Below are 10,831 nucleotides of genomic sequence, written 5' to 3'. Positions count from 1 at the left end.
TAGGATCTAGCTTGCCTGCAGTAGGGATAGATAGCCACACTAAGTCACCAACTATAAATGTTCTTGATTGGGTGACATGGTCAAAATGGTGTTTCTGTTGGCCACTAGCCTTAACATTGCTCAGTTCAACAAAGTCATACAGTTGTGCCAATTTTGCACGAAGTTGGTCTTGGTAGGTAATCACATCATGTGCTGCTCTTGTGGGAAGAGGTGGCTTGTGTGCACAGCGTCCATACACCAATTCAAAAGGTGACACACCTGTGGATGAATGAACAGCTGTTCTATAGGCATACAATACTAGTGGAAGATATTGCTCCCAATCATTGTAACGCTGGACATAAGCACGAAGTAGTTGGAGCAGAGATCGATTAAAACGTTCCACTAGCCCATCACCAGCTGGGTGATAAGCAGTAGTTCGGGATTTACTTATTCCAAAAGCTTCTAATGTCTGTGACAAGATAGTACTCTCAAAGTTTCTACCTTGATCTGAGTGTAAAATATCAGGAATCCCATAACGACTGAATACTTTTATTAACTCTTCAGTTATACGACGTGCAGTTTGGTTTGGAATGGGAATAGCATCAGCCCACTTGGTCATATAATCTTGTATTACTAAAAGGTAACGGTTATTGTGCTTTGATGTCGGGACTTCTAAGATATCAACTGCAACCATTTGCCATGGTTTTCCAATGGGCACGTTAGTTAATGGGGCTTTGACTGGTGCTGTAGGCTTGGTACGCTGACAAATAATACACTCTCTACAATATTTATCAATATCTTGCAGCATTCCAACCCAATAGCCCACTTGGCGTACTTTTGAAATGGTTTTATCATATCCCAAATGCCCAGCTGACGGGGCATCGTGGTGCTGTTTTATCAGGTTTAAACACTGGGAAGCAGGGATGAGTGGAACTGTGATAGCAGGTAATTGTGGGTTTGGTGCATAATGATGGAAAACAATTCCATCAGTAATGCAAAGTTGTGACCATAACTGTTTGTAGCGTGACAGAGGGGATTGGCGCCACTTGGGGCCCTGTGGTAAGACATGATCGCTAGATGTTTGTGCGAGGGCTGAATGAAGTTCTTGTATGACTGGGTCAGTAAGCTGTTGTTCATGAAGACTCTCTGTAAGTACAGGAATCTGTGAGGTAGCAGCAATCAACTGTGTATCTGGGTAAACCTTTCTGGATAATGCATCTGCATTACCATTCTCATGTCCCCTACAATAATGGATAGTGAATTCGTACTCTTGAATGGCAAGTGCCCATCGTGCTAGTAGGCCCTCCATTTTCTGAGCAGAGAGCCACTGTAGTGGGGCGTGGTCAGTTAAAATCTGAAATGGCCGCCCTAGAAGGTAGTGCCTAAACTGCTTTAAGGCATAAACAAGAGCTAAGCATTCCCTCTGGATTACACTATAGTTCTGTTCTGACTTAGTGAGTGTTCTACTCATATATGCAATAACATGGCCTGATTGTTCTAACACAGCACCAATCCCAGTAGCACTAGCATCTGTATAGAGGTGAAATTGTTTAGCGGAAGGTGTGAAGTCAGGGTATTTCAAAATTGGTGCTTGAGTGAGGGCAACTTTGAGATTGTTAAATGCCAACTGACAAGAAGGATTCCATTCAAATGGTACACCTTTATTGGTTAGGTGGTAGAGGGGAGCTGCAATGTCTGCAAAACATGGAATATAGCGTCTATAATAAGATGCAAGTCCCAGGAAACTTCGAAGAGCTGATGGTTCAGTTGGCGTATCCCAATCTCTGATAGCATTAACTTTCTGCATGTCTGGTTGCATTCCCTCTGATGAGAACACATGGCCAAGGTACGACACTTGTGAAAGACCTACATGACCTTTGGATCCCCGGAATGTTAGTCCAGCTGCGGACATCTTGTGGAAGAGAATGTCCAGGTGTTGTGCATGTTCTTGCTTACTAGCTGAGTGAACAAGTAAATCATCCAGGTATGTGGTGACAAATGGAAGGTCTGCACAAACTGTATTCATGAGTCTCTGGAATGAAGCGGGAGCACCACAAAGACCAAATGGCATTCTGCAGAATTCAAATAATCCAAAGCCAGCACCAGGACAAAATGCTGTTTTGGGTTGGTCATCTGGATGTACAGGCAACTGCCAGTATCCACTCTTGAGGTCAAAGGTTGAAAATATGGTGGACCCCATCAAACGATCTTGGACTTCATCTGGGCGAGGTAGGGGGTAGGCATCTTTAAGTGTCTTCTTGTTGAGTTCTCTATAGTCAACACACAGTCGGATTTCACCAGACTTCTTACGCACGAATACGGCAGGTGCCATCCATGGACTAGAACTGACTCGTATAATACCCTGCTGTAGCATGGACGATATCTGATGGTCAACTTCAGCTCGATAATTGGCTGGGATTCTACGTGGAGGGATCTTTACAGGGTTGCCTTCAGTTGGAATAAAATGTTCTGCCACATTTGTCTTGCCAGGCATGTTCCGGAACAACTGTCTATGTTTATCGAGGACCTTCATGAAGTCTGGATCTTGGCAGTTGGGAATTTCATATGCATCTACTGCATGAAACAAGGGAATTGCACAGGAATCAACAACATCTTCGTCGGGCTCATTAATTGATGTCACAGCACAAACTTTCTTCAAAGTGTTTCTTGCGGAGTTCAAAATTGGCATGAATTCCTCAGGTAAGTCAGTCGGCTGTGATGAATTGTGTATTGTTACTGGTATTGTTGTAAAGTCAAGAACTATTCGATGTTTATGTAAAAAGTCTAAGCCCAATATCACAGGTGTAATTAAGGAGTGAACAACAATAAAATTGTGATCAACTAGCAAATTACCAACACGAATAGGTGCCACAACTTGTCCTATAACTGGTATGGGTTCTCCCGCTGCTGATATTAAGTTAAGGTCTGTAGGAGGCTGGTGGTTATAGTTTTTAGCAAAACTTTCCATGATTAATGAAATAGATGACCCTGAGTCCATCATTACATCAACACACATATTACCAAGCACCCCCTTTATTACAGCACCCTGTGACCGTACTGCTGCTACTACTACATTAGATAAACCACACTTAGTACTACTACTACTACTTAATACAGATACATCACTATTAAAATATCTATTATCATAGTTAAGTTCACACAACGGGCTTACAGTTCTCAGGGGCGCCCGAAGCCCGACCGGGACGCCCCGTTTCCGTTTCCCGAGCGGCACTCACTGGCGATATGTCCTGGTCTTCCGCACGTATAACATCGTCGTAATCTATTGGGGCAATTTCTTTGCACGTGTCCAGGTTGATTACACCGGAAGCAGAGGAGACTAGCTGGCGGATGAGGATTCCTGCGTTGTGTCGTCAGTGCAGCCACCTGTTCAGTAAGGGCGGTCATCTTCAGTTGCAAGGCTTCAACAGCGTCAGTCTGTTGCTTCAGTCCCACTGCTGCAGTTTTCTCACCACAATCTAATGCCATTAGTAACTTAGCTCTTTGAATAAGCTTGTCTAGGTCATCAATGTCTCCAGCGGCACGTAACTGTTTGCTGACTTCCACCGGGATGCCCGTTAAGAATTGGTGTGTCAACAGTGTCTTTCGCATGGTAGCATCTGCTTTGGGCATAGCGTGATCCAGTAGACGTTTCAGTTCATGCACAAACACGGAAAGAGATTCTCCTGGGAGCAGGCGGCGGTAATGAAAATTGTCCATTGATGTAAATTGCATTGGCCCCATTCGCTCGATTATCTTGGCTTTTGCATCTTTATAGCTTTTCTGTTCAGCCTCGCTTAGCTCTAGCCACACTGCTAGTGCTTCCCCCTCTAAAAGTGTTGGCAGTCGTTTAGCTTTGGCCTCGTTCTCCCAACCATTGGCAGTGCAACAAATATCATATTTCTGGAACCATTCAACTGGGTTTCCTTCAGCAAACGGCTTAGGAAGACTAATCGCGGATGCTGTCGTCGTTGCCATCTTCTGCTATCAATGTAACTATCACGTATTCACAAACACAGTGTGGCACTCTTATTACAATTATAATAGCAAAAGTAATGTACAAAACAATTGCACGTCCTTATATACTGCATTACAGGAAGTGTTGTATTACAGTACATTACAGGAAATGTGGTATAAAATTACATCATAACAATTACATCACAAAGTGTATGCATTTAGAGTCAGTCTATATATATATATTACATATGTAAGTACATACAAGCTTTGACTGTACTTGTTTAGTAGCACACATATAATGTTTAGTTCACTCCAGCAGTTAATGCATTAAAAATAACAACTGAAGTAGGGTGGTTCAAAACAGACAAAATCCTTGTTTCAGAGCTTTTTGCAAAATTAATGTACAAGAAAAATTAAAATTTTGAATTTTAACAGGGATCATAGAAATAAAAAAACAAAGGAATTCACTTACACCTGTAGCTATACTATTTGACAATACATCCCTACTTCATAGTTATACAGCCATAACTGATTTAGGTATTTAATGTCCACTAGTATAGTTGCAGGAGTAGGTGACCTCACTGATTTATTCCTACTTGTATTTAAACTTTCTCATATTCTTCTTGTACTAGTTTGTTTCATAATTTATTGTGACTGGTGAAACTATACCTATCACAACATAGGATGGAATGGCACCAGATATATTTTAAGGAAAATTTGACATCTATACGTGCACTCTTGACAGAGCTTATAGTGGAGAGGCCATTCTGCTTCATTTTCAGCTGTCTTTCCTGTTGCACAGTGTTACAATCAAAGAACAGTGACTGCAGTTTTCCATACTTGTAGGTCAAGTGATACATATTAGTTGTAACTATATAGAGATGTACTGATCTACCTATCTAGTATCGGATCGGCAGCCAATCTGGATGATTTGAGCAAAATCGAAAGTGCTGATTTTTGTGTATAAACACTGATCTCATTCCAATGTTTCTGATAACTAAGTCTAACTGCATGTCTTCAACCATACTGAGCTTACTCTATCATTTCTCTTCTTCATGTCAGAGGAATAGCTAGACTGAAAAACTATCTTTTCTGTTGGCTACGTTATGAGAAGCCATACAACCACATGCAGATTTATTGTACTATTCATGCAGTTAAACTTGAACTTACCAACCTTCTAGGAAGCAATGATAGTGTTACACTAAATGAAGTAAGATACTTGGACACTACATCAACTTACAAGCCATTTAAACACGGAGTATTCCAGGATTAAGTGTTGGTAGGAGATAGCATTAAACATTTTGTGAGTGCCTTATTGTCTGTGTTGTGTAACTGCGGTCATACCACAGTGGGCACTGGCTCTTGTAATACTTTGGCTAATATTCAGCTTACAATTGCCTAATAAGGGTTTAAACACTGAGTAAAATCCTATGAGCTACCTATAGCAAGCTTAAAAATTCTAACTTATAGACTATACATGAACGACATAATGATATGATTGAAGTCAGATCGGTACAATATCGGTAGAAAGGAAACAAATTTGTTAGATCGAATTGAAATTGGAATAGCTCAGAAATGTTGAATCAGTACATCTCTAGTTGTAACATGGGCACTTGCTATCAGCCTAATATATACACACTCACCATTGGGCCTGTGGTGTGCATATACAGTGTATATACAAGGCATAGCACTTGTGCCTGTGGTATCAAGACACACGATAGTGTGTCGTGCGGCCCAAGAAGCCGGCGCGCCACACCGTGAGTATATTGACAGGAAGAACGAAAACGTCATTTTCACACCTTTGTATCTCGGTGATCACTTATCTGATTGGAACCAAATTTGCTACACAGTTGCCCGCCAGCCCAGGGAGTCTACATTCCAAATTTAAAGGAAATCACTCCAGCCATTTCCGAGATACGAGCTGCCAAAGTTTCGTTTTTCTTTCTTCGTTTTTTTTTTTTCTTCTTCTTCGTCTTTTCGCACACTTGCAAAAATTGCTATAACAAGCAAACGCGTACTCCGATCGCCTTGAAATTTTGCACACAGTAAGGGAGTCCAAAGGCGAATCCTAGCATCAAATTTGGTACACATCCGATGAATGGTTCAGGAGTTATGACCGATTATTCGCGTAAAACAAGATCGATTTGTTGTCACGCCTACAGGGTAAACCGCTTCATGGAATGAGTTGAAAATTGCTATGTAGATGGAGTAACCATCGTAGGAGTGCCTTTTGGTAGTTTGAAAGGAATCGAGATAAAGACCACGGAGATATGACACAAAACCCAACCTGTGTCACAATTACGCGATCGATTTTTATGAATAAAAAAGTATTAGTTTTCACGCCTACTAGGCAAACCGCTTAGAGCAATGAGCTGGAAATCGGTGTATAGCTGGAATAATCTTCATAGAAAGTCCTTGCAGTAGTACAGAAGAATCGGATTACAAACCACTGAGGTATGATTCGAAAGCCAACTCCGTGTAGCAAATGCGAGATCGAGATACTCTAATAGAACAGTCACCCTAATAGAGCATTCGGATAATTTATTTACTCCATTATAGAATTTTATTACATCACAAGTTATTCTGTAGGGAGTTCAGCTGCAAACAGTTAATCTTATAGACAGTTCGGCAAGAAGACAGTCACCATGTGGAGAGTTAAGCAAATATATCACTATAGAGATTCAGAACATTACAAGTCACACTGAAGAAAGTTCAGCTATAAACAAGTCATGCACTATGTAGAGAATTCAGCTACAATTAAGTCACTCTCTAGAGAATTCAGTTACACAGAATTCAGCTACACACAAGTCACTGTGAAGAGAGTTCAGCTACAAACAAATTACCCTTTAGAGTGATCAGCTACAAACAAAACACTTTGCAGGGTGTTCAGCTGCAACAAATCAACCTTTAGAGCAATCAGCAATGAACAAATCAACACAAATCTACCTGTAGAGAGATCAGCTAGAAACAAATCACCCTGAAGAGAGTTCAGCTACAAAAAATCACCCTGTAGAGACATCAGCTAGAAACTAGACACAATGTAAGGAGTTCAGCTACAAGCAATCACCCTGTAGAGAGTTCAGCTAAAACAAATCAACCTGCAGAGAGATCAGCTACAAACAAATCACCTTATAGAGAGTTCAGCTACAAACAAATCACCTTATAGAGAGTTCAGCTACAAACAGATTACCTGTAGAGAGATTGGCTACAAACAAATCAACCTGCAGAGAGATCAGCTACACACAAATCAACTTGTAGAGAGATCAGCTACAAACAAATCACCCTGTAGAGAGATCAGCTAGAAACTAGACACAATGTAAGGAGTTCAGCTACAAACAAATCACTCTGTAGAGAGATCAGCTACAAACTAGACACAAAGGAAGGAGTTCAGCTACTAGTAAATTACCCTGTAGAGAGTTCATCTACAAACAAATCAACCTGTAGAGCAATCGGCTAGAAACAAATCACCCTGAAGAGAGGTCAGCTACAAAAAATCACCCTGTAGAGAGATCAGCTAGAAACAAATCACCCTGAAAAGAGGTCAGCTACAAAAAAATCTCCCTGTAGAGAGATCAGCTAAAAACAAATTGCCCTGTAGAGAGATCAGCTACAAGCAAAACACCCTGTAGAGAGTTCAGCAACAAAGAAACCACCATGTAGAGAGTTCAGCTACAAACAAATTACCCTGTAGAGAGATCGGCTACAAACAAATCAGCCTGTAGAGAGTTCAGCTAAAACAAATCAACCTGCACAGAGATCAACTACAAACAAATCACCTTATAGAGAGTTCAGCTACAAACAAATTACCCTATAGAGAGATCGGCTACAAACAAATCAACCTGCAGAGAGATCAGCTACACACAAATCAACTTGTAGAGAGATCAACTACAAACAAATCACCCTGTAGAGAGATCAGCTAGAAACTACACACAATGTAAGGAGTTCAGCTACAAATAAATCACCCTGTAGAGAGTTCAGCTAAAACAAATCAACCTGCAGAGAGATCAGCTACAAACAAATCACCTTTTAGACAGTTCAGCTACAAATAAATTACCTTGTAGAGAGATCGGCTACAAACAAATCAACCTGCAGAGAGATCAGCTACACACAATTCAACTTGTAGAGAGATAAGCTACAAACAAATCACCCTGTAGAGAGATCAGCTAGAAACTAGACACAATGTAAGGAGTTCAGCTACAAGCAAATCACCGTGTCGAGAGTTCAGCTACAAACAAACCAACCTGTAGAGCGATCAGCTAGAAACAAATCACTCTGAAGAGAGGTCAGCTACAAAAAATCACCCTGTAGAGATATCAGCTAGAAACAAATCACCCTGAAGAGAGGTCAACTACAAAAAAATCACCCTGTAGAGAGATCAGCTAGAAACAAATCACCCTGAAGAGAGGTCAGCTACAAACAAAACACTTTGCAGAGAATTCAGCTACAAACAAATCAGCTTGTAGAGAGATCAGTTACACATAAATCAACCTGTAGAGAGATCAGCTAGAAACTAGACACAATGTAAGGAGTTCAGCTACAAGCAAATCACCCTTTAGTGAGTTCAGCTACAAATAAATCACTTTACAGACAGTTCAGCTACAAACAAATTACCCTGTAGAGAGATCGGCTGCAAATTAATCAACCTGCAGATAGATCAGCTACAAACAAATCACCCTGTAGAGAGATCAGCTAGAAACTAGATATAATGCAAGGAGTTCAGCTACAAGCAAAATCACCCTTTAGTGAGTTCAGCTACAAACAAATCAACCTGCAGTGAGATCACCCACAAAAACGCACTTGTACAGAGTTCAGTTACAAACAAATCACCCTGTAGAGAGATCAGGTAGAAGAATTCACCTTGTAGAGAGTTCAGCAACAAAGAAACCACCATGTAGAGAGTTCAGCTGCAAACAAATCACCCAGTAGAAAGATCAGCTAGAAGAAGTTACCTTGTAGAGAGTTCAGTTAGAAAGAAACCATCGTATAGAGAGTTCAGTTACCAAGAAATTACCCCGTAGAGAGTTCAGCTAGAAGAAGTCACCTTGTAAAGAGTTCAGCTACAAAGAAACCATCATGTACAGAGTTCAGCTACAAAGAAACCACCTGCACAGAATTCAACTACAAACAAATTACCCTGTATAGAGATCAGCTAGAGGAAGTTACCTTGTAGATAGTTCAGCTACAACAATTCACCCTGTAGAAAGATCAGCTAGAAGAAGTCACCTTGTAGAGTGTTCAGTTACAAAGAAACCATCATGTAGAGAGTTCAGCTGCAAACAAATCACTCTGTAGAGAGTTCAGCTACAAAGAAACCGCCATGTAGAGAGTTCAGCCTCATACAAACCACCTTGTAGAGAATTCAACTACAACAAATCACCCTGTAGAGAAGAAGTTACCTTGTAGTCTTGATGTGATAGAAAATCAAAACATTCTGTAATAATATCCAGCCATAATATCATAAATTGTAGAGATGCAATTTTTGTGGTTGCTTGGTTGTCCTTGAAATTTTCATTCTTATACATTGACAATTATTAGGATTGGCTTTATATATTATGTAGGTAACTTGATTGAAAAATGGGAAAACAATACGGTAATTGTTAATCTACGAAAAAAATATGAATCTACGAAAAAAATATGGACCTCAGAAATTTTTACGTATACTGTAAAACATGTCTAAATACTAGAATGCAACTTTCATATTGTATATACCCATTTACAATTACCCCCAGGTGGTCATAGAATTCACTACAGTAGATGGTGCTGGAGTTGCATTTTGAAGGAGTTTGTTAGTGCATGAATCAACACAGTATTTCTAGTCTAACTGCAATGGTCAAATATATGGTACATTTGTGTCAAATAATTATCATGAGTAAGTCTTGTTAAACACCCAGCTCTAGGGGAGTTTCTGAGGTATCCAGAAACTGGCCAAACAAGATTGAGATATTCTAATAGAGCAGTGACCCTTACACAATAGTCAAAGTATAATATTTTATATAATATACAGATAATTATGCTGCTAAATAAAATTGGTCTCAAGTTAGTCTAACTTCAAAACTTTCCTCCTTAGAATTAGCATGCAAGTGTATTTCACTATCAATTTTGGGCACCCCTTATTAAATGTGTTTAATATCTCCCTATGATCATCATTGCACAAATTATACTATGCTACTATTTTGTATTGTTGTTACCTGCAAGAAGCTCCCACAAATTGAAACCAATCTGGATATTACTGAATTTGGCAATTCAAAGATGTGATATTGTTTTTTGTAAATCTGGTTACTGATGATGTGCTAACCTGATGTTGTGATGATGGCTGACCAGTTACCTCAGCCCACCATACAATTGGACTCATCCCATCACGACCAGTCTGTTGACTACAAACATCTTTTGTCCTCTTGATTTCTGTGGAGACTTGTGTCACTGGAGGACGCTTGTCAGCATTATCATCCAAACAGGACATCACCAATGACTTCAGGACTGCAGCACCTCTTGTTAGCATGTTAATGTAGCACTGTCATCTCACCACTTCTGATATCAGTTCCCAATTTTTAGTATTGTCATTGAAATGCATCTTGTCAGTTGGTTCAGGCCACTGTTGGGTAATGACATTAAGAACCACTCCCCCATAGGAGAATATGTCTAATGGAGGACCATAGACTGGCTTTTTAGTGAGCGCTTCAGGGGGCATAAAATCTGGTGTTCCTGGGATCTTGGTCATGGAAGTTTTATTGTCAATCTGCATCACTTTAGCAACACCCAGGTCAGTGATCTTAGCCTCAAGACGACCTCCCAGTAATATATTATTAGGGGTGAGGTCACGGTGTACAATCAGAGGATTCCTACTGTGGAGGTATCTTAAGCCAAGGCACACATCATCCAAAATGGACAATTTCACATT

This window comes from Dysidea avara, chromosome 5 (assembly GCF_963678975.1).
Source record: "Dysidea avara chromosome 5, odDysAvar1.4, whole genome shotgun sequence".
NCBI lineage: Eukaryota > Metazoa > Porifera > Demospongiae > Dictyoceratida > Dysideidae > Dysidea > Dysidea avara.
The sequence above is the reverse complement of the archived record's forward strand: the minus strand, read 5'-3'. Positions refer to the sequence as shown.